We start from the raw sequence: 26,481 nt of genomic DNA, 5'->3' as shown, positions 1-26,481 counted from the left end.
TGCTAGATCACCGGTTAACGTAAGTGTGAGGTAAGCCATTGAAAATGTGAAATGGTGGTAATTGAATAAAAAGCGTAGTTCCCAGAATGCTGAATGCAAGCATTCATACGTGCATGCATTGTGTTGTTCTGGTGCCAGATATCAGTTTGTGGGAAGGATTTCACTTGGTCAGTCAATACAGGTACAGTGAGAGTTGTATGTGGATAACGCTCGAGTTGTCTAATGATGTTCCAAATGTGCTCCATTGCAGATAGAGTTGGTGATCGAGCAGGCATAGGCAACATGTCGACACTTCATAAAACATGTTGGGTTGCAAAAGCGGTATGTGGGCTAGCATTATCCTGTTGGAAAATACCCTCTAAAATGCTGTTCATGAATGTCAGTACAATGGGTCGAATCACCAGAGTGACATACATACTTGTAGTCAGGGTGTGTGGGATAGCCAAGAGAGTGCTCCTGCGTGCTGCACATATGAAATTGGATACCAGACCATAACTCCAGTTGTAGGTTCAGTATGTTTAGCATGCAGATGGGTTTGTTGCAGGCTCTCAGCTGGCCTCCTAGTCAACACACGGCCATCACTGCTACCGAGGCAGAACCAGCTTTCAGCAGAAAACACAACAGACTCCCACTCAAACCCTCCAGTGAGCTCTTGCTTGACACCACTGACGTCTCAAATGACGATGGTTTGGGGCAGTGGAACGCATGATACAGGACATCTCGCTCAGAGCTATTCTTAAAGTAACCGATCTGTAATAGTTTGTTGCGTCTCTGTGGCACCAACTTCTGCTTAAATTGCTGTTGCTGATGCAGTAACACTTGGTTCAAGAATCATAAAAGAAGGTTGTATACATGGAAGAAGCCTGGAGATACTGACAGGTTGCAGAAAGATTATATAATGGTAAGACAGAGATTTAGGAACCAAGTTTTAAATTTCCAGGGGCAGATGTGGACTCTGACCACAATCTATTGGTTATGAACTGCAGATTAAAACTGAAGAAACTGCAAAAAAGTGGGAATCTAAGGAGATGGGATCTGGAGAAACTGACTAAACCACAGGTTGTACAGAGTTTTAGGGAGAGCATAAAGGAACAATTGACAAGACTGGGGGAAAGAAACACAGTAGAAGAAGAATGGGTAGCTTTGAGGGATGAAGTAGTGAAGGCAGCAGAGGATCAAGTAGGTAAAAAGACGAGGGCTAGTAGAAATCCTTGGGTGACAGAAGAACTATTTAATTTAATTGACGAAAGGAGAAAATATAAAAATGCAGTAAATGAAGCAGGCAAAAAGGAATACCAACGTCTCAAAAATGAGATCTACAGGAAGTGCAAAATGGCTAAACAGGGATGGCTACAGGACAAATGTAGGGGTAAGATACATACTGCCTACAGGAAAATTAAATAGACCTTTGGAGTAAAGAGAACCACTTGTATGAATATCAAGAGCTCAGATGGAAACCCAGTTCTAAGCAAAGAAGGGAAAGCAGAAAGGTGGAAGGAGTATATAGCGGGTCTATGCAAGGGCGATGTAGTTGAGCGCAATGTTATAGAAATGGAAGAGGACGTAGATGAAGATGAAATGGGAGATATGATACTGCGTGAAGAGTTTGATAGAGCACTGAAAGACCTGAGTGGAAACAAGGCCTCGAGAGTAGACAACATTCCATTAGAACTACTGACAGCCTTGGGAGAGCCAGTCCTGACAAAACTCTACCATCTGGTGAGCTAAATGTATGAGACAGGCGAAGCACCCTCAGACTTCAAGAAGAATATAATAATTCCAATCCCAAAGAAAGCAGGCGTTGACAGATGTGAAAATTACCGAACTATCAGTTTAATAAGTCACAGCGGCAAAATACTAACGCGAATTCTTTACAGACGAATGGAAAAACTGGTAGAAGCCGACCTCGGGGAAGATCAGTTTGGATTCCGTAGATATGTTGGAACACGTGAGGCAATACTGACCCTACGACTTATCTTAGAAGAAAGATTAAGGAAAGGCAAACCTACGTTTCTAGCATTTGTAGACTTAGAGAAAGCTTTTGACAATGTTGACTGGAATACTCTCTTTCAAATTCTGAATGTGGCAGGGGTAAAATACAGGGAGCGAAAGGCTATTTACAATTTGTACAGAAACCAGATGGCAGATATAAGAGTCGAGGGACACGAAAGGGAAGCAGTAGTTGGGAAGGGAGTGAGGCAGGGTTGTAGCCTCTCCCTGATGTTGTTCAATCTGTATATTGAGCAAGCAGTAAAAGAAACAAAAGCAAAATTCGAAGTAGGTATTAAAATCCATGGAGAAGAAATAAAAACTTTGAGGTTCGCCAATGACATTGTAATTCTGTCAGAGACAGCAAAGGACTTGGAAGAGCAGTTGAACGGAATGGACAGTGTCTTGAAAGGGGGGTATAAGATGAACATCAACAAAAGCAAAACGAGGATAATGGAATGTTGTCGAATTAAGTCAGGTGATGCTGAGGGAATTAGTTTAGGAAATGGGACACTTACAGTAGTAAAGGAGTTTTGCTATTTGGGGAGCAAAATAACTGATGATGGTCAAGTAGAGAGGATATAAGATGTAGACTGGCAATGGCAAGGAAAGCGTTTCTGAAGAAGAGGAATTTGTTAACATCGAGTATAGATTTAAGTGTCAGGGTTTCTGAAAGTATTTGTATGGAGTGTGGCCATGTATGGAAGTGAAACATGGACGATAAATAGTTTGGACAAGAAGAGAATAGAAGCTTTCTAAATGTGGTGCTACAGAAGATTGCTGAAGATTAGATGGGTAGGTCACATAACTAATGAGGAGGTATTGAATAGAATTGGGGAGAAGAGGAGCTTGTGGCACAACTTGACTAGAAGAAGGGATCGGTTGGTAGGACATGTTCTGAGGCATCAAGGGATCACAAATTTAGCATTGGGGGGGGGGGGGGGGCAGCGCGGAGGGTAAAAATCGTAGAGGTAGACCAAGAGATGAATACACTAAGCAGATTCAGAAGGATGTAGGCTGCAGTAGGTACTGGGAGATGAAGAAGCTTGCACACTATAGAGTAGCACGGAGAGCTGCATCGAACCAGTCTCAGGACTGAAGACCACAGCAACAACAACAACAACAATGCAGTACGATGCACCAGAGCCATACACCAAACATGATGGTATTCTTTCTCGTCAGTGCGATGTGGCCATCTACAGCCCAGGCTTCTTGTGATCATATGTCTCCAGACAACCAGTACCAGAAATCATGTACAGTGTTTCCGTTCCTGCCAAGTCTTTCTGCAGTATTGCAGAAGGAATGCACAGCTTCTCCTAGTCCTATTGAAAATGGCGTGTTCCTCGCTTGAAGACATCATCGATTAACATCAACTCACCACATCTGGTCTCGAAGGTAACTATAGTTCACGATCGTAACAGCATGTATTTAAAGCAAACATGATTTGTATCCTCATAGTGGCGCGAAAATTGCATCGATATCATCTTTCATATGTTGAAACCCACCTAACAACTTTTGTTTATGTCGAAAACTCCTTCTTGGGTTTCTCACTGTCATTGTATTACAGACTAAAGATTGCAGAACCCACGATGTCTTCATTGTCAGTACCTTGTAGAGAGCTTGCTGCACGATGGCTATGGAAACCAGTTCAGTTAAGCGAAACAGTGGTTCACAGACTAACGTTTAGTTTTGATCTATTAAGATTTCATCCAAAGGACTCAAGGCAACAAATACCATATATGAGTTTGTCTAGAAAGTGGTCCGACACCAAGTGGAACTTGTAACGTATGAGGAACAAGTTGTAACAATACGAGTCAAGATAGATGTAACGGAACTTGAATAGCGTATTTGCCTCTATTGGTTACGGTAGAGAGATCGATATTTCGGTCCTGTCTGTATATTTATATGTAATATTGCCTGAATAAAGGCTGGGCGAGTGTAAAGCTATCGTTAAAAATGCACGCCGCGCGATTTGTTACGATTTGGTCGGTTATATTAATAATAACATGCTTTTGAATACAATTAAAATATAACGGCGATACCTGTTTAGTGTTATTGGAAATAATATCTAGTAAATTAATGAGTAAGGTAGCCGATCCTATAAGAAGAGGTAAAATTGGGCATATTAAGGTGTTTTGCTTTATATCGACGAAGCCGATGAGACGGCGTCTTTTTTTCCGTTTACTCTTAGAAATAAACAAGTAAAGAAGTGCTAATTGTGCGTTGTGAAAAAATATAGGGGCGAGTTTTAAATAGCTACGGTATACAATCAGACTAACAAATGGACATTTAGTTACAAGAAACCGCGGATAGTGAAGTGTGGTCATTAAATTGAGTACACCCACAGGGCGGTCAATTCTGGGATAAATCTATTCACATCTCACGAGGGACGCGGTATTGAGACCGGTTTTATTTTTTTAATTATATCGCGGAGAGTGGGCTTGAATTTATGAAAAGGAGAAAAACTGTATAATTATCATTGACTGTTGGTTTCAAGCAACCAAAACTGTTCATCAAAGGGTTTCCGTGAATGAGTGGTGAATGCGAAATAAAACTGTGGACGAAGTTATGTTAAATAAAACAGAAGAGACAAGACAGTTTGGTCGTATCTGTTATTATTCCATAAACTGTAACATTTCATGTCGTTGTACGAAGCCATTCTAGACGACCGTTATGACAATTTGCTTTGAAGGGATCTCGTTACGAGTTAAGTTTTGGGGAGCTGGTCAAGAGGGGGTAGTTCGTAGATCCTAACTACTGCAGCTATTCTGGAATCAGGTGCTACCGTGACCCTTGTGTGTAGTCAATGGCTGAAGGTCATCATATCTCATGCTCTAAGATAGGCGCGCCTTTCCTCTTGGTACAACGGTGCCTCACGGCAACAGCGACAATGCCGACGACGAAGGAAGATGCGGTAGAAAGTGAAAGATTGCACTACACATGCAACATTAATTATATCTATAGCAAAGACCGATTTGTAACGAGGAAAAACATTAAGCTACGTTTCCTCTCACATCATTTACAGTCAGTTTGCGAAGTGTAATTGAAATGTAGGTACATTTGTGCAGTACAGAGGTTGGTTAAATATTTTTGTAGGTAAAACGGGTAAAAAATTTAATTTCGTTGAAGTCTGTTTGTGTTAAGTGTACACCCTACATTTCCACATGTGCTGCTTGTCTGAGCATAGCCTACCTTATCCTGTAAGCGATTGGTTGGAAATATGATGTACCACAAGTAGCTTTCCACTCTCTAGGTGGCAAAAACAAGCTTTCTCAACTCTTCAAATGTTGTTGTTGTTGTGGTCTTCAGTCCTGAGACTGGTTTGATGCAGCTCTCCATGCTACTCTATCCTGTGCAAGCTTCTTCATCTCCCAGTACCTACTGCAGCCTACATCCTTCTGAATCTGCTTAGTGTATTCATCTCTTGGTCTCCCTCTACGATTTTTACCCTCCACGTTGCCCTCCAATGCTAAATTGGTGATCCCTTGATGCCTCAGAACATGTCCTACCAACCGATCCCTTATTCTGGTCAAGTTGTGCCACAAACTCCTCTTCTCCCCAATTCTATTCAATACCTCCTCATTAGTTATGTGATCTATCCATCTAATCTTCAGCATTCTTCTGTAGCACCACATTTCGAAAGCTTCTATTCTCTTCTTGTCCAAACTATTTATCGTCCATGTTTCACTTCCATACATGGCTACACTCCATACAAATACTTTCAGAAACGACTTCCTGACACTTAAATCTATACACGACGTTAACAAATTTCTCTTCTTCAGAAACGCTTTCCTTACCATTGCCAGTCTACATTTTATATCCTCTCTACTTCGACCATCATCAGTTATTTTGCTCCCCAAAAAGCAAAACTCATTTACTACTTTAAGTGTCTCATTTCCTAATCTAATTCCCTCAGCATCGCCCGACTTAATTCGACTACATTCCATTATTCTCGTTTTGCTTTTGTTGATGTTCACCTTATACCCTCATTGTAGGTGTCGCCACTGGCGCCTACCTTGTGTGAATGCTCTGTAAAGGTAATCATTTGCATCTCACAGCATCCTCTGCCTGTCGGTTAAGTTTCGCGTCTGTAGCACATCATCTTCGTGGTGTAGCAATTTTAATGGTCAGTAGTGTAGATACCTGGTATTTGCCTCACTATATCATAGACAAAAATGTCATGATAGCACCCTTAAGTGTAAACGTTATTGCCGTGCATCACAGTGCAATATGGATCTTGAAGACCTCGTAATGAATAGACACGAGTGCAACATCAGTACAGGGAAATATTGTAAACTCATATTTTTCAAAAGTATGCTTCAGAGTAATGTAGGTGGGCAGGAGTAAGGGGGAATGAAAGCTGTTGTATAGGCGTCGTGATGACAGTGTGCAGGAGGTCGAGCGGTCAGGATCTGATTCAAAAAAATGGTTCAAATGCCTCTGAGCACTATGGGACTTAACTTATAAGGTCATCAGTCCCCTAGAACTTAGAACTGTTGTTGTTGTTGTGGTCTTCAGTCCTGAGACTGGTTTGATGCAGCTCTCCATGCTACTCTATCCTGTGCAAGCTTCTTCATCTCCCAGTACCTATTGCAGCCTACATCCTTCTGAATCTGCTTAGTGTATACATCTCTTGGTCTCCCTCTACGATTTTTACCCTCCATGCTACCCTCCAATACTAAATTGGTGATCCCTTGATACCTCAGAACATGTCCTACCAACCGATCCTTTCTTCTAGTCAAGTTGTGCCACAAACTCCTCTTCTCCCCAATCCTATTCAATACCTCCTCATTAGTTATGTGATCTACCCATCTAATCTTCAGCATTCTCCTGTAGCACCACATTTCGAAAGTTTCTATTCTCTCCTCGTCCAAACTAGTTATCGTCCATATTTCAGTTCTATATATGGCTACGCTCCATACAAATACTTTCAGAAACGACTTCCTGACAAATCGATACTCGATGTCAACAAATTTCTCTTCTTCAGAAACGCTTTCCTTGCCATTGCCAGTCTACATTTTATATCCTCTCTACTTCGACCATCATCAGTTATTTTGCTCCCCAAATAGCAAAACTCCTTTACTACTGTAAGTGTCTCATTTCCTAATCTAATTCCCTCAGCATCACCCGACTTAATTCCACTTCATTCCATTATCCTCGTTTTGCTTTTGTTGATGTTCATCTTATACCCTCCTTTCAGGACACTGCTCTTCCAAGTCCTTTGCTGCGTCTGACGGAATTACAATGTCATCGGCGAACCTCAAAGTTTTTATTTCTTATCCACGGATTTTATTACTCACTTAGAACTACTTAAACCTAACTAACCTACGGACAGCACACACATCCATGCCCGAGGCAGGATTCGAACGTGCGACCGTAGCGGTCGCGCGGTTCCAGACTGAAGCGCCTAGAACCGCTCGGCCACACTGGCCGACTCAGGATTTGAGAGTGGGCATCCAGGGCTGCCGTTAAATGACAAGACAGGAAATAAGGCACAATAACGAGAACATATTTCCGGGTACGGTATACAAGGGGCGCGCCTAGGGTCGGAACTTACCAGGTTTAGGCCGGCCTAGGAGGTCGAACAACTAATTGAAATGGTTCATGTTAACTTCCGTCGGTGGCCGGTCGCCAAAAGCAGAGCCTCGGCTGGATTACAAGAGAGAGGGGCAACTGTGTTCCACACCGCAGATCACTCCAGCGTCCACACACGTGATCAGTATCCCATTCTAACAACCCTACCTCAACAAAGGTCAAAATTTTAATAACGATTGTGCCGTTGCTCACGCTGCTAAATACTGCATTTCCGGGCAACATCAGTCATATTATGTGGCAGGTGTCATTAGAGCACAGTTAATAAGGTCATTTCATGTAATAATGAAAAAAACTAGGCACTCATCTTTTTGTGTTTCCACGCTGGTCTCGTCGTAAAATCATGGCTCAATCGTTGAAAATCTAGGTGGTGATGATTCCAAGCTCGGATGCAAAGAGGCCTAGGTTTTATTCTGCTACATTCAAAAGTTTTGTAGATGCGCTTCTCAAACCATTCTTGGAGATTAAACTTGAAAACATCTTCCTCACATTTTATAAGCCAACTACAATATCCATCTTTCCAACATGACGTCCAAGACTTGACTTTCTCAACGCCCGACTCTCTAACAAGTTAACAACTAACTAATAATCGCTTACGCGCCCAAAAATCAGTGTTACAAGTACGTCAAAGATCATAGTGACAAAAGAAAAAATACACGTAAGAATAATATCATTGCAATATAAACATATCGCTGTATCAAAAATGAAATCAAATCTGAATGTTGTCTCAGAAATATGTTAAGTAGTTAACAGAAATACAGTAGAATATTACTGGTATCGAGAGGTTCAGGTGAGGTACCATAATGGTTAGGTAATTCAAGTACCATTACACAATGCACGCTATTGACTAAAACCAATGGCGTGAATTCGCTGGCAGTTTCAGCAGAGGTCTCAGGGCGTCTCTTGCCAGCAGCTTTAGCTGGAGATAACTGCCTCGGTTTTGTAGTAGTAGTAGTAGTAGTAGCAGTAGAGGGTTTTTTGGATGCACGACAGCAAGGTCTTCAGCGCCCGCTCACTAACACATTGAGACGGGTGTCAAGAAAATACTCAGAAGAGTAAGATAAAACAGAACATAAAACACAGCTTTGAAAAATATGTGCCTACCCACACCGAAGGGTGGGACAAAGCAGGGCGTCAGCAGTAAAATATGGACAGCACAGGAAGTGATAGAGGGAGCTAAAACAATATAGCAGATAGAAGTGTCTGACTGACCGCAAGGAAAAAAGGGAGGAGCCAGCCACTCTGCAATACACTAAAACCTCCAGCCTAAAGGATTAGGCCAGAGTCCAGTCTAACAACCCTACCACAACAAAGGTCAAAATTTAATAATGATTGTAGTGTTGCTCACGCTGCTAAATACTGTCTTTTCGGGCAAAAACAAAGTTATTATGTGGCAGGTGTCATTAGAGCACAGTTAATAAAGTCATTTCATGTAATAATGAATAAACTAGGCACTCATCTTTTCGTGTTTCCCACGCTGGTCTCGTTGTAAAATCGTGGCTCAATCGTCGAAAATTTAAGTGGTATTCATTCCAAGCTCGGATGCAAAGAGGCCTAGGTTTTATTCTGCGATATTCAAAAGTTTTGTAGATGTGTTTCACAAACCATTCTTGAAGATTACACTTTTGCAGGACAATGGTGATGTAAAAAAGTAATCAGCGCTTCGAATTTAAGTTACATTTCTATTTTATTACTTTTGCTGCAATGTCACGTAACACACAAAACATCACTTCACAATACAAAACATACTTGAAAACATCTTCCTCACTGTCAAAATTCACATTTTATAAACTGGCTACAATATTCGTCTTTCCAACACGACGTCCAAGACTTGACTTTCTCAAGGTCCGACTCTCTAACAACTAATAATCACTTACACGCCCAAAAATCAGAGTTACAAGTACGTCAAAGATCATAGTGACAGAAGAAAGAATACACGTAACAATAATATCATTGCAATATAAACATATCGATGTATCAAAGTACCTCTACATTAATGAAATCAAATCTGAATGTTGTCTCAGAAATATGTCGACTACTTTACAGAAACACAGTAGAATATTGCTGGTATCGAGAGGTTGAGGTGAGCTGCCGTAATGGTTACGTAATTCAAGTACCATTACACGAGACACATCACAAAACTTTAAAACCCGAGACATACATGTGTCATCGTTAGCTAAAACACGAGGCAGATCCCCATCAACTCGCGCTTCGTGCTTCTGCCCTTGCACCGCGGAATAAAATGCAGTCTGTTAAAATGTGCCGGACAGAGATGTGCACACCACAAGCATCACAAAACGTAGGATCCTCCCGCCGTAATAAAAATCTATGGATGAGAGGACAGTGCCCGATCCGAAGACGGGTGGGGGTCGCTTCATCCCGCCTGAGCAACCGGCAGGAGGAACGCCACGGCCGAGTTGTTGACTTCACCAACCGCAGTTTATTGGCCGTCACCGCCAGCCATTCGTCCTCCCACAACTCCGTGAACTTCTTGTGGAGTACAGAGATGACAGACTGCAAGGGAACAGGACACCGGACCACATCCTGCTCTCTGCAGGCCTCCTTGGCAGCCAGATCGGCCTGTTCATTGCCCCATATTCCTACATGACCAGGCAGCCAGCAGAAGGATACCTCCTTACCCCGCCGCTGGAGCAGGTACAGTTGGTCATGTATCAGTTGGACCATCTCCTCAGTCGCGTACAAGTTTTGCAGTGATTGTAAGGCACTAACAAGGGCAGGCCGCCAATTGTGAAATTCAGATTCGATTCATACTGCGCATAATAAAAGCTCATGGCCAGAGGTGTAATGTGGCAAAGCACCAAGATGCACTTCTCAGCCGTTGTCGAGAAAATCGACAGTTAAAAGAAACCGTTGCGGTGAAATACTCTCTACGATGAATAATTTTCGACAGCGTCGTGGCGCAGCGGTAAGCGCTCGGGTTCGTAATCCGAAGGCCGCGGGATCGAAACTCGCGCGATGCAATTTATTTTTATTATTAGTTTTTTGTAATTCAAATATATATATATATATATATATATATATATATATATATATATATATATATAAACTATTAATGAATTGCTTATGCATGATGGTGAAGGCGGATCGCTCTCCAATTGTACCGCCTCCATTTTTCCGTTTTTTTTAACAGGGTGTACCAAAGCTCTCCCGTCCGCACTGATTTTCGACGATGTTATAAGTTGCGCTAGGGACCGCATCTACCATCTCCGGCGGTACACCGAAAGGTTGCCGCCCTTCGATAGCGCGATTCCAGCGCTCATCGAAGTGCTAGGTGTTCCAGGTGCCAGCCAGCCAGCCTGCCAGCCAGCCAGCCCAGCAGAGTCGCCGCGGTCCCGCAGCAGCAGCAGCAGCAGCGGTGGTCCCGTTCCCGGTCCCGGCCTGCAGCAGCGGTCCCACCGGCAGCAGCCAGCCAGCCAGCCAGCCAGTCCTCCTCCTGTGGCAGCAGCAGCAGTAGTAGCAGCGGTCCAGCCAGCAGCAGCCCCGGCCCCGTCCGCGGCAGCAGCAGCTGCGGCGTTCCCGCCGCCCGCCGTCGCCGTCGCCATCGCCGTCGCCGTCAGACCCTGGTCGTCCGACCCTGGTCTTCGTTCGTCTGCGTCTTCGTCTTCGTCTGTTCCCAGTTTGTGTCCTTTCCTTTTCGTGCTGTGCGTTTTTTCTTCCTGTCGTCATGTCCGCACCCACCACCACCGCCACCACTACCACCACCGCCATCGTCTATACCCCACCTTCCGCCGCCTCCACTACTATAACTTGGTGTGCCCAGTCTCACCCCCCTCCTTCCATCCCACCTCTCCTCACTCTCCCTTCGCCCTCGCTGTTTGTCGCCCCCTCTCCCCCTTCTTCCTCTCGCTCCTCTCGTTCTGATCCTTTCCCCCCACTCCCCCAGCCTGTCACTGCAGCTCCGGCTAGGGTGGTGGCCCGTCGGGCCACTGTCCACGCCCAGCTCTCCCCGTCGCCTTCGCCATCACCGCCACCACCGTCATCATCGTCGCCGTCATCGTCGCCTTCGCCTTCACCGTCACCGTCACCATCTCCGGCGCCGACTGCTGCATCCACGCCTGGACCTGTGCCTTCCCACCACCTCCCCATCGCTCCCGTCCCTCATGTCACCACCCGCCCTTCTGCCGCCGTCAAGCGCCCTAGTGGCACCCCCACCTCCTCCGCTCCCAAAAAGGCCCCGCCCCGACCTCCATCCCTCCCCCAGGGTGCCATGGATGTCTCCCCGCCTGGCCCTGCTCCCACCTCCTCCTCCTCCTCCCCCCCCCAGTTTATATAAATATCTCCTGTCCCATCCCGATCCTTCCTTTCTCGAGGCCCGGAACCTCTCCCTCCTCCTCCGCCAACATTTCCCTGGTGCCCCCATCTCTCTCCTTACTCCCAGACGGGATTCTGTTCTCATCTCCTCCCCCAGCCCAACCCTCCATACTGACATCCTCTCCCGTCTCCCCATCACCCGTTTTGGTCCCAACGCCTCCCTTACCCCTGCTCCTTCTCCATCTCCTACCCGCCAACCCCAGCCCCCGCGTCGCCCACCAACCCTCACCGCCGTGATCACGCGGCTCAGTCCGTCAATCACGGAGGAGGAGGTGTTGGCGGAGCTCAAGGCCCATCCCACGCTGGAGGTGCGGGCGGTCCGCCGCATTTTCAACTTGGCCAGCCCCACCCGCCTTATGCGGGTTTTCTCTGAGGACGCCCCCTCCATTGACCATCTCCTGAAGGAGGGTGCCCTCCTCTTCCACCAGCGGTACAAGGTCAACCCCTCCCGTTCCCGTCCTCAATCCCTGCGCTGCCAGAGGTGTCTGCGCTATAATGCGCACCCCACAGCTGAGTGCCGCGAGGCCCCCACCTGCCCGCATTGTCGGCAAGCGCACTTCCTCCGGCAGTGCCCTAACCTCCAATCCCCTCCCTGCTGTAATACCTGCAATCTCCCCCATCCCACCTACTCCCAAAAGTGTAAAGCCCGACCCCCTCCAACCACTCCTGAAGAACTCACCGTACCTGTCCGTCCTCTGGACGTCCCCACCCCTCCTGGCAATTCCCTTTGTCCCCCCCCACCCCCCGCTGAGGACATCATCAGATTCCTCACCATGGTCCTCCAGAATGTTCATCCCTTTCAGCGCCCCCATACCCTCCAACAGATCTCCCTCGCCGCCCGTTCCATTTTTCACCTTAAAATGTACGCCACCTATTCCAACAACCAGGCCCATTTCACCTTCTCCCATCTTGACACCCTCGTCTAAATCCCTGTCATGGCGCGACAGCACCATATCGTTTTCAACAACATCCGCTCCCTTCCCGCCAACAAGAACCTCTTCCTGCACACCCTTGCTACCCACCGTGTGGATGCCTTCCTCCTCAATGAAACCTTCCTCCAACCCCACCACTCCATCCACACCTCCCCCTATCTCCTCCACCGCTCCGATAATCCCCTCCCAGTTGCGCGTGGCGGAGTTGCCATTGGCCACCACCGCCAGATCCCCGTTCGGCTCCAACCTCTCCTTCCCGACCCCACCGAACACCTGATCCTTAGTCTCTTCTTCCCTGGCCTTACCATTACCTGTGCCACCATCTATGTCCGCCCCAACGCCCCTCTTCCTTTCGACTTCCTCTCCCACATCGACCATACCTTCTCCTCCTACGTGATCGCCGCCGACCTCAACATCCATAGTCGCTCCGCTGCCCAGTTACGGCGGTGGCATCGGTTCCTCTCCTCCCTTCACGGCGACCTCATCCCCATCCCCCAGCACACCCGTCCCGAATCCAACTCCACTCCCGATGTTCTTCTCTCCTCCCCCAACCTCCTTGGTCGCATTACGGTGGATGTCCTGGAGCCTATTGGTAGCGACCATCTCCCTGTCCTCCTCACCGTTTCAGACGGTCGTCGCCCCCGCCCTGACCCTCGTAATGACCCTCCCCCTAAGTACGTCCATGACTATTCTCGTGCCAACTGGAATGCCTACTGGGATACCCTCTCCACCCAGGTCGATAGCCACCCTCTCACCTATCGCCTTCCTGATGATGTCACCCATGCCGCCTCCTTTCTCCAGCAGACCTTGTCTGAGGCCGTGGAGGCCCACGTCCCTACTGTTGCCATCCACTCCCACCATCCTACCTTACCCCCACAGGCTGTCCTCCTCCTCCGTGAATCCCATCGTCTCTACCGTGCCTTCCTCCGCACGCGTGACCCGGACACACTACGACACCACCGGCAACTCCAGCGACACATTTGTAATTTGCTCGCGGCTAAGAAACGCCGGGACTGGCGACAGACATGCACCCATTTAAATGCTACCCTCCCTATAAACTCGTCCAAGTTCTGGTCCGCCTTCCGTCGCCTTACCGGAACTAAGCCCCCTACTATCCTCTTCTCCATGATGATCACCCCTTCCCTGACGCCCTTAGTAAGGCTAACCACTTTGCCTCCTACCTGTCCGATGTGTTTTCCATCCCCGATGATCCCCAGTTCGACTACTCCCTCTTCCCGGATATCTGCGATCGAACTGACACCTCTGTCCCTCCCCTCGCTCCTGGTTTCCAGTACTTGGACAACATTGCACACACGGACCTCAATACTCCTATCACTACACAGGATCTCATTGCTACACTCCGCACAAAACGCAACACCGCTCCTGGTCACGATCGTGTCACCTACCATCACCTTCGTAAAGCTCCTGTCTCTTTTCTCTCCATCCTGGCCAGGCTCTACAATGTAGTCCTGTCCACCGGTTACTACCCCGACCTGTGGAAAACCTCCAGTATCCTCATGTTCCTTAAACCCGGCAAACTGCCATCCACCGTCTCCTCCTACCGTCCCATCAGCCTTACCTCGGTCTTCAGCAAGGTCCTGGAATCTATCCTCACCCAACGCATCCACCAGCATCTCCGCCAGCACCGCCTCCTTCCCGTTACCCAGTGTGGCTTTCGGCCGTCCTTCTCTTCCGACGATCTTCTCCTTCACCTCACTCATCTCCTTTCCGAACAGCTCAATTCCTGTCGCTCCGCAATCTTCCTCTCTCTTGACCTCGAACGCGCTTATGACCGCGTATGGCATTCCGGTCTCCTCTTCAAGCTCCAAACCTTCGCCCTTCCCATTAACTACGTCCGTCTGATCGGTTCCTTTCTCTCCCGCCGTCCTTCCTATGTCACCATCCATAACACCGATTCCTACACCTTTTTCCCCTCCGCCGGTGTGCCCCAAGGCTCCGTCCTCTCCCCCCTTCTGTACCTGTTGTACACGGCGGACATGCCACCGCTGTCAGCCCCCGTCCACCTTCTCCAGTTTGCCGATGACACCGCCTTCCTTGCCCTTGCCCCCACCCTGCAACGCTCCCAACGCCTTCTCCAATCCCATCTTGACCGGTTCACCGCTTAGTGCAACCAGTGGTTGCTCAAGGTCAATCCTTCCAAAACCCAGGCGATCATTGTAGGCAAAACCACCCCTTCCTTCCGCCTCCTTGATTTCTATCTCACCGTCTATGGCCGTCCCGTCGCCCTCACTCCCACCCTTAAGTACCTTGGCGTCACCCTCGACCGTCGCCTCTCCTGGACTCCCCATCTCCAGACAATCCAAGCCAAGGCATGTTCCCGCCTCCGTCTCCTCAAGCTCCTTTCCGGCCGCATGTGGGGTCTGGACCCCTCCACCATCCTCCACACCTATAAATCCCTCATCCGCCCTATCCTTTGTTATGCCCATCCAGCATGGATCTCCGCTCCCCCTACCTTTTATAAATCCCTCCAAATCCTGGAACGCCATGCTCTCCGCCTCGCCTATTGCATCAGTCTCCCCTCCCCCACACGGATCCTCTACTATCTCATCCCCTTCCCCCACCTCCTCCTTTTCCTTGAAAGGATACGGATCTTGTACACCTCCCGTATACTTGATCCTTGTCACCCGCTCGTCTCCCCGATCCTCTCCCACTCCCGCCCGCTGCCGCGCCTGTATTCCCACGTCCCGCCCGGTCTCCCTCTCTCCACCCTCCTTACCCTCTCCCAAGGTGGCTTCCGCCAGCTCCCTCTCCCTGATGATGCCCTCCTCCCCTCCATCTACCCCTCCTACCAACTTTGATCCTCCCGCCCTCCTCCTGTACTTACTCCTCTGGGCACCCTCCCTCCCTTCTCTCCCTTTTCCCTCCCTCCTCCTTTTCTCCCCCCCCGTCCCCCGGGCCTCCCCTCCACTGTCCCTCTCCTCCTGTCCCCATCTCCTAAGCCATGGCATCCTCTTTTTCCTCCCCTCTCCCCCTCCTCACCCCTGTTCCCCTCTTGGCAGGTCCCCAGACTCGCACACGCTCAGTGGACATTCGCGCGCCGGAGATCACCGCCATCAGTGTATCATGTGTGCCGTCATGTTTAGTGTTCAGTTTCGCCGTCACGCTCCATTGTTCACCAGTGCCATCGTCTTCTTCAGTGTTTGTGCGTCGGGTCTACAGTTCGTAGTGTGGATTGTCATCAAGTGTGAACGGCTTCTTGTGCTTTTATGTTCTTGTGTCTACTGTTTTTTCCCGCCGTTTTTCTAAGTGATGTCTCTTCTCTGTTTATTTCCTTGTACTATCTTTGGCTGAAGAGCGGCGTATTGTGCTGCTGCCAGCCTACCTGATTGTTCAGGTGTCAAAATAACAATAAAGTAAAAAAAAAAAACCGCATCTACCTTCTTTCGAAGTTAGCAGGCAACTACGCTGTTATGCGGCGGCTCGTTTCGGAACATTCAACATCTGTCCTTCAAGTGTAACGAGCGAGTAACGGAGTTTATATTTCATACCTGCCGCAGCAAATTTGTGTTCGTGGGTCTCTATTCTAATTCGAACGTTTGACTTACGCTATACGTATTCGTTTCGGTATACCGTTTCTACGTCTTCCGTTAACTATACGTGGTTAACATTATGAAGACAATTAATAACATTTGTGAAATACAACTTTGTTTGCGGAAAACATAATGATATTCGAAGTCGCCAGTTTTTCCACGACAAACGACTTTCAACAACTTATTATATGCATAATTGTTGCAACTGATTGCCGGGAATTATATATATATATGCAACCTTTTTTTTTAGTATTTGTTTTTTGTAGTTCATATATATATATTTGAAAAGAAGTATGGAAGAAACGACGTCAGAAAGCTTTGCGTGATCCTTCTGGGTCCATTCGCGATAAGTTAAGTTGAAGTTATATATATTTGAACTACAAAAAACAAATACTAAAAAAAAGGTTGCATGACGCGAGATTCGATCCGGCGACTTTCAGATTACAAACCCGAGCGCTTACCGCTGCGCCATGACGCTGTAGGAAATTATTAATCGTAGTGAGTATTTCACCGCAACGGTTTCTTTTAACTGTCGATTTTCTCGACAACGGCTGAGAAGTGCATCTTGGTTCTTTGCCACATTACACCTCTGGCCATGAGCTTTTATTATGCGCAGTATGAATCGAATCTGAATTTCACAATTGGCGGCCTCCCCTTGTAAGAGAATCGGAGCAGGGGAGAAATCGATCGCCCCGAACACGATTCATCTGCTCCAGTGCCTTCAGGATCGCGAAAACAAAGGAAGTAAGTCACAGTACGCTTGTTCGTCCACTGCTTGAATACTGCTCAGCAGTGTGGGATCTGTACCAGATAGGGTTCATAGAAGAGGTAGAGAAGATCCAACGGAGAGCGGCGCGCTTCGTTACAGGATCATTTAGTAATCACGAAAGCGTTACGGAGATGATAAACTCCAGTGGAAGACTCTGCAGGAGAGACGCTCAGTAGCTCGGTACGGGCTTTTGTTAAAGTTTCGACAACATACCTTCATCGAGGAATCAAGTAGTATATTGCTCCCTCCTACGTATATCTCGCGAAGAGACCATGAGGATAAAATCAGAGAGATTAGAGCCCACACAGAGGCAATCCTTCTTTCCACGAACAATAAGAGACTGGAATAGAAGGGAGAACCGATAGAGGTACTCAGGGTACTCTCCGCCACACACCGTTAGGTGGCTTGCGGAGTATGGATGTAGATGTAGATGTAGATGTAGACAGGCAACTTGTGTCACGTAGGCACAGCGCAACTTACTCTGGGAGTAGGCTTGTAAAGATTTGACTGGGCCTTTGAAATAAATTCTTTAAACCAATTCCCTAAGATAGTCCTTGACTGGCTGCCACCATGTACAGTAACAATTTTTTATATAGTATGTATGCATTTAGACATCTGTAATAACTATTTTAAACTGACAATATGCTGAAATCATTTGACCTGTTTCATATCATTGAAGGACACTGCACTCAGATTCTGAGGAATGAACTTTAAATCTAGACATAAAAATTCTTTTCTTTTGTGTACAGTAGCGTAAGAAACCTAGACTTATGGTAAAAACTTCGGGTTTCATACAATTTAAGCACTTTGTTGTACTGTACCTTTGCGGAACACTATAACCAGTAATAGTTAACAAGAACGATTTCTGTAAGTCAGTCATATGTCAGCCATCTGCAGGGATATATGTATGCGCGAGTTGTCGCAAAACTACTTTGTACAATATCACAATCCGAATTTCATGACCTATAATAACAAGTTAAGTATGAAACGAAACAGTGACAGTGTTAGAAAAGTCACTGTTTCAAACTGAAATTTTGTTATTTTTTAAAATATGGCGCATAAAAAATAATTGGTTCTGAGCACTATGGGACAACTTCTAAGGTCATCAGTCCCCTACAATTTAAAACTACTTAACCCTAACTAACCTAAGGACATCACACACATCCATGCCCGAGGCAGGATTCGAACCTGCGACCTTTGCGGTCGCGCGGTTCCAGACTGTAGCGCCTAGAACCACTCGGCCAACCGGCCGGCTATGGCGCATAAGTTGATATCCATTAGTGAGAGTTTCTGAAGATAATTAAACTGCAGTCTGGTTCCAAAACCATAATTCAAGAACAAGCAGTCGAGTAAATAGTACAGTACTGGGCCCAAATAGTCGAAAGTGACAAGTGAATAGGAATTGAAAACCTGAAAGTCATTGATATTCAAGCTGCCCATTCATTTACTGTGCTCTGTATATCCCATGAGGATGGATAACCTTTGCCAATGTGGTACGAATCAAGACATATAACAGATAATTAAATTACAGAAACTTAATGTGTGGTATGTACTCGTATTGACAGTCAATTATTAATGCACTTCTTAATACTATTTGTGGTGCAACCAGCTATGTAAATGCAATATTCTAAATTAGAATAACTGCTTTGAAAAATATTGCTTCTTTCTCACTAAGATTGAACAGCTTCTGTTAACTTCTTCTTCTATGTTAACGTTTACTTGATCACATTGGTGGTTTTAAAAAAGTCAACCAAAAGTTCAACAACAGAAGTCTGCGATGCACTACTATTTATCTTGTAGCTTTACAATGAGTAATACTACTTGTCGCATAACTAAATTAATGGGCAAAGTTAAAAATAACATTAAAAATATTTATTTGACACTACAATAGTGAAGCCATAGTCGCAATACAAAAAATTTTTCTTTAAAAAAAGGGGTTTACATTATCGGTTTCAACGAACTACGTCGTCATTTTCAAATGTAAAACATCAACTGGACAACATATCATGGGAATTATGACAATACATCGACAAAAATTACAAGAAATAATGAGACGAGGCAACCGAGGTAATGGTGGCACAACCAAGTCACTATAAGTTCTGCCCATGCTTGCCCAACCGTTCATTCCATGTCCTAATGTAGAACAGATAAAAACAGCATGCGAGTACAGTGTGTTTTGAGATTCTTTTTTCGGAACATAGTAAAATCATGCGCTGCATTCCATATGGGAGCTTGCTGTGCATGGTAAACTTACGACTTGCGAATTTATATCGTCAATACGACCGTTGTGTCACAGCACGGAGCACTACAACAATCCTCTGGGATTTTTAGCCTGGTGTAGTTTTTATCTATTCTACATTAGGACATGGAATGAACGGTTGGGCAAGCATGGCACAACTTATAGTGACTTGGTTGTGCCACCATTGCCCAAATTGCCTGGTCTCATTATTTCTCGTAATTGTTGTCAGATGTATGGTCATAATTCCCACGAAATATTCTCCAACTGATGTTTTATATTTGAAAATGACTACGTAGTTGAAACCGGTAATGTAACCCCCTTTTTTTAAAGAAAAATTTTATGTGATGTGACTATGGCTTCACTACTGTAGTGTCAAACAAACATTTAACTTATATTTAGTCACTCTCCTTTCGACATTTGTGTCTGAATACAGAATTATAAATATTGATTTCAGTCTTCCACGTTTGGTGTATTGCAAAAGTTTGAGGGGAGGGGGGGGGGGGGGGCTTTTGGTTTGTGGGCGTTGAAGGGACCAGTAAAAGTTGGTAATTTTGTTCCTCCTTACAAACACTGCTTAAATTGACAGGTGTTGGGATCCAGTAGGCAGTAGAAAATAGTGCCCAGGTTGATGCTGTTTTCCCTGACTATCGGAAGACATACAAGATACAGGGCGCTTCAAAAAGGATATATCTATTTCGAGTGCACAGATTTGTTAAACTGTAAGACTTACAACTGTGAAACGTGGGCCACGTTTACGAAATTCTCAAGTTTAGATTACAGGTGTTCAGTGTGTCCTCCACCAGTGATGTGACCACATCACTACTAGAGTTCTTCCCATACTCAGGTAAGGATGTCCACAGTCACTCATGCTATGGCAGTGTGGATTCTGGCCTTCACATCCTCTAGGTTTCGTTGTACTGTTGGTGCGTAAATGTTGTCCTTAATGAAACCCCACGGGAAGAAATAACAGGGTCTCAAATGCGGTGACTATGGAGGCTAGTTGAGAAGTGTTAACTGGGCGGCTGTAATCCTGCAACTAGGTAGAGTTTCATTCACATATTCATGCGCTTGGCGACTCCAGTGAGAGGGTACCCTATCTTGTTGAAAAACGAAGTTGTCCTCGCTCAGCTTCGCAAACAAGCAGTTTTTTAAAACGGCAGGATACTGCTGACCATTAACTGCACTTCTGTCAAGAAAGAATGGGCCATAAACTGATCAATGGGATGTAGCACTAAACATATTGAATCTCGTTCATGTTCAAAGCCTGAATGTGGATTCTGTTTTCCAGTTTCTCAATAAAGTGGAAAGTCGCTTGATTACTGAACATGGTGCATTGTTAAAAAGTGTTACCATTCCCAATAATATTCTGAAGCTGTCACGACATAGAGCCTCGAACAACTGTAACTTGTTCAGTTTCGTAATCAACCAGCATGTCATAACACGCCAAATTGCTGTTGTAGCAGTTGCAACTCCCAGCCAGAAAGACGAGTTGAATTTGTAGGAAAAGAGATTGAATTCGTGCTACATTTTCGTCGAAAATACGGGAGCGGCCAGGATTCTTTCTTTTACCAACAAACTGTCGATATCACCTGGGAATGTCCAATCCATTAGGAGCATCAATTTGGCGCCTCAATCTGAGACGTCTTTGCAGAATAATTACGGAATTACATTTCCCAAACTCGAGAACACAAAATGATTTCTGCTGCGGAGTAGCCACTTAGCAACATGTGACAGTAACTAAGCAAACAAAAGACAAGCGACACCTAGCCGCAATGAATATACAGTAGACAGTGCGTTCGTTCCTTCAACAGCCGAGACGTGGTGCAGCAATCGTTAGTTCTTGAAATGCATAGTGAAGTAATACGAGATTAAGGGGAGTCATTCCAGCTTTTGTAACTGGATTAGTGACATGATGCAAATAATAATGCTAGTAGTAGTTTTATTCATCCATAGATCTCTTTTTACAAGGATATAGGACATGTCAAAGTACTTACAAATTTAGATCAATTTAAAATAAGGCTATTCATATACACATATATTTACAGACTTCTAGTTAGAGACAATCATTAGATTTACTCCTGGTATACAATACTTTTTTTTACAAATAACTTATTAAATAATGTAATGCCACATTGTTCCCTCATATCTCACTATCAGTCACTGCACACAGTATACACATATTGTTTCATAACACTTCCCTCATTACACATACATACATACATACACACACACACACACACACACACACACACACACACACACACACAGGTGATCTCTGGGCCATCTTCTGAACCGCAACTTCCCATTTGCTACCCTGAAAAACGGAGTCAGCAACCCTCCATAACGAGTGAGATGTTGAGCTCAGAAAGATGAAGAAGTGTTAGTATTGTGCCACACATAGCTTAGGGTAAGTATTTCTAGAAAGGAAAAAAAAGAAGGAAAAAAACATAAAGTGGAGGTGTTATGTGGAATGTTGGCTATTTTATAATCATTATTATTACTATTATTATTTGTATAACATTTTTTATCAAACCCCTACTCTGTTTTAGCTAAGTAATCCTTCAATATGTAAAATGTATTGCATAATAGGTACTTTTTAGCTGCTTTTTAAATAAGTATATTTTGACAATTTCTTTAATCTCTCATGGCAATTTATTGTACAGTTTTATTCCTTAGTAGAAAATGCTGTTTTGAGTTTTATGGTTCAAATGGCTCTGAGCACTATGCGACTTTAAACATCTGTGGTTATCAGTCCCCTAGAACTCAGAACTACTTAAACCTAACTAACCTAAGGACATCACACACATCCATACCCGAGGCAGGATTCGAACCTGCGACCGTAGCGGTCACGCGGTTCCAGACTGAAGCGCCTAGAACCGCACGGCCACACCGGCTGAGTTTTATGTTTATTTTTTCTTGGTACATGTAAGTTGAGTCTATCCCTTGTTGCATAGTCATGGACAGAGCTCTCAAATAACTTCCGGGAATTCAGCCAGGTAACACTTTCAGCGGCCGCCGATATTTCGGCGGGTGAACACCCCGCCATTTTCAAGGAAAACTGCAACGGACAGGCGGCGTACGTGCAAATTTAAAACCTCGGTTCTCGGACTGAAGCGGGAAGTATAACACACACACTGAACACTAGTGCCTCCAAAGATGACCAAAGTCAGAGCTATCGATAGTGAGACTATGAATTCGCAGGTGAGGTAGCATTGACTCTGTCCCTCTGTTTTTTGACAAGGGAGAGAGCCGGATTCCAAACAGAGTTTAAACAGAAACCTCCATCCCTGTTAACAAGGTTGCTCGCTAATTTAATCTCAACTGCCTCCCGAATCACACTGCCCCAATAGCTGGACGTGCATGCCAATATCTCGGTGTTATTATATAACATGGGGTGACCAGTATCCAAGCAATGTTCGGCAACAGCAGATCTATTTGGCTGCTGTAATCGTGTGTGCCGTTTATGCTCAGTACATCTGTCCTCCACGGTCCTGATAGTTTGACCAATATATGCCATGCCGCAGCTACAAGGAATACGATATACACCCGCCTTACGCAGTCCAAGATCATCCTTAACGGAACTCAAAAGTGCTCTAATTTTAGATGGAGGTCGGAAAACACATTTCACATCGTATTTCCGTAAAATACGACCGATCTTGTTGGACGTGTTTCCTACGTAAGGCAAAAAGGCAGTGGACCTAGGTGTTGACTCAGAATTATCATCAATCACCCGATGTACAGCTGGTCGATAGCGCAACGAACGTTCAATCTGTCTATCACTATAACCATTTTGACGAAATGTAACTTCAAGATGGGACAGCTCAGCTGGCAAAGTCTCAGCGTCAGAAACGACATGTGCCCTGTGTACCAAGGTACGAAGTACCCCTTCACGCTGAACCGGATGGTGACAACTATTAGCCTGTAAGTACAAGTCGGTGTGAGTACGTTTCCTGTAGACTGCATGTCCCAATGATCCATCATCCTTCCTCCTAACCAACACGTCGAGAAAGGGAAGGCAACCATCCTCTTCCACCTCCATCGTAAAACGAATGTTCGGGTGGATCGAGTTCAGATGTTCTAGAAAGACATTCAAATTCTCCCTACCAGGAGGCCAAACAACGAAGGTATCGTCAACGTATCTAAAGAAACAGGCGGGTTTCAAAGGCGCCGACTCCAATGCACGTTCCTCGAAGTCTTCCATAAACAAATTTGCGATCACAGGAGACATCGGACTACCCATCGCAACTCCATCTATCTGCTCGTAATACTGGTCATTAAATAAAAAGTAAGTGGATGTCAACACATGCCGAAAGAGATTAGTTAATTCAGCACCAAATCTGGCCTCAATTAACCGCTACGAATCAGGCAGAGGAACACGAGTGAAGAGAGAGACCACATCGAAACTCACTAAAATATCAGAGTCATTCAACCTTAGTCCCTCCAAACGACGTAAAAAAATCAGCTGAGTTCCTGATATGATGTTCACACCGACCTACTTGTGGACTCAACAGAGAAGCAAGATGCTTGGCTACATGATATGTCGGAGCGCCGATGTTACTCGCTATAGGACGGAAAGGAACCCCTTCCTTGTGAACCTTCGGAAGGCCATGTAGCCTAGGGGGAACAGCACTATAGGTGTTAAGACTCTTGATAGTGTTCTGCGACAAACCACTTTTCTTCAGGAGGCTGTTGGTCTTTCTCTCAACACTTTTTGTGGGGTCAGCATCGATATTGCGATACGCTGAATCAGATACGTTTACTATCTGATTCAGCGTGTCGTTCAGTGTGTGTTATCTTTCCTGCTTCAGTCCGAGAACCGAGAACCGAAAACTGATTAACAGCCGTCATAGGTGCTTACAACCAATATTGATATTGGTTGTAAGCACCAATGACAGCTGTTAATCAGTTGAAATCGATTTGCAAAAGCGAATAAATAAAACATGATTTTGCGACTGGTTGCTGCATATTTGGTAATTTTATGGTTTATGGTCGCTGCACGACTTGGGAACCACGTGGAGCCCACCATTCAAAATACGAAATGTGTTAGTTAAATACGATTTAGAAACGTTTAATTACACTTTTATTGCGACAATAGACACTGATGAAACTAGTAGCAGTCTTTTTTAAACGAATTTTGTACTATCAAGAAAACTTATAGAAGAACTTTTTGTGTTTATGCCACGCAAAATTTCGGGTTATGTCGCGATTATCGGGACTTCAGGTAAAGAACAACGTTTTTCAAGAACAAGCGCTGCTGGGACGCTAATATTCAGTTGTGTGACAAGAACGGACACTACAGCAAGTATAAAAAAGAAAGAAAATTTAAATTTGACACTATTTCCTCTTAAATAAGTTCTTTTAGCGGACGAAGAAAATACCTGTGATCTCACTTGGCGGCCAATAGAAGTGGTACTTCGTTATTGGCATCTTAGCTCATCAGATGTGGAACTAGATATAGTATGTATATGGTTAAATGTTTTTGATAAACTTTGAAGGTAATTTAAGCATAAGCATATAAGTTTTTTTTTTGTAAGTTTGTATTGTGTATTTTCGATATTCTGCCTTTTCCCACTTCCTGAAGGATTTCCTCACTATGAGTCTATGGAATGAAAAATGCATTTAATCTAATTCAGCATTGTGCTGGACCAAAGGTAATGTTATAGGATCTTTACCGTTCGTTATATGTGAGTATATGACCTGGTGGACAGCTTCAGAAGCTGTACGTTGTACTTCTAACTTCCCACGCCAGATGGTGGGTATTATGTTTTTTAAAAACCTGTGTTACACCTCATTTCATGTTATTCATTTATTATTCTTTTTCTTTATCTTTTGCTCTTTTATATGTCCTGCACTCTGACAACTTATCATCGATCTGTTTTATGTTTTATAAGTTTGTAAAAAACAATACGCCAATGTATTTTAGATATTTCCTTCTCCCTTCGTCTGCTATGTGTTGTACGTACATTTTAAATTTGAATTACTGCAAGATTCACAAATGCACAAGAGTTATTTAGTGTTAATATCTCGCAAAACCAGTAATACTATGTCTTCACGTGACACATGTCACATAGAGGGCGTGTCAAGCCCCGTTACACCGAGGTCTGCTGAACAAGTGCATGTAAACAGCGACCTCAGTCTATGTGATCGCCGTCAGCTTATTACTAAGTTAAGTTATATATTACAGGTATGTTCCTAACAAGTGTTATGTTCATATGCAGATGTAATTGTGATTTTCTGTTTTATACTTTCTGATCGTAATGTGAAAAATTTTTTAACTTCTAGCACTGAAGATGGTCACTAAGTGACAGAAAATCGATTTTGCGATAATAAACAAAAATATACGACCAATGCTGTCTCTCCTTTCAAGTACAGCTTCAGAAGCATCATAAGATTGTTTTTAGATGATGCTGTTCAATATAATAAAGTGCCAACATCATACAATTACAGCGAAATGCAGGAAGACCTGATGAGGACCGACACTTCATTCAAGGACTGGTAGGTCACCCCTCAACTTCAATAAATGTAACGTATTGAACATAAACATACAGAAAGATCCCTATAATTCGATTACACAATCGCCCATCAGTCCCTGAAAACAGTTACAACTGTTAAATATATAGCAGAATGCATCAGGAACGATTTGGGGAGGAACTGTAATTATAAGAGAAAATCCATAGCTTCCCAAGATCTGAAGCTAAGTAGAAATTGTAACTTCTGTGCAATATTTTCGCTATGTTTTTGCTTTAAACAATAGACAGCTCCCGCTGAGTTCTTTTTGGACCACTTACTTCCTATTTCTCTCCTGACTGCATGGAAATGTAAACTTTAGATTTATTTGTTTACTTATTATATTTATTTATTCATTTTAGTTACTAGTCTGCCGACTGGTTTGATGTAACCCACCACAAATTTCTCTCCTGTGCCAGACTCTTCATCTCAGATTACCACTTGTGAACAATGTCCTCAATTATTTGCTGGATGTATTCCAACTTCTGTCTTCTACTACAGCTTTACTCTCTACAACTTCCTCCTACTCACATGGAAGTTATACCCTGATGTCTTAACAGATATTCTATT

Source organism: Schistocerca serialis, chromosome 11 (genome assembly GCF_023864345.2).
Source record: "Schistocerca serialis cubense isolate TAMUIC-IGC-003099 chromosome 11, iqSchSeri2.2, whole genome shotgun sequence".
In the NCBI taxonomy this organism is placed as follows: domain Eukaryota; kingdom Metazoa; phylum Arthropoda; class Insecta; order Orthoptera; family Acrididae; genus Schistocerca; species Schistocerca serialis.
The sequence above is the reverse complement of the archived record's forward strand: the minus strand, read 5'-3'. Positions refer to the sequence as shown.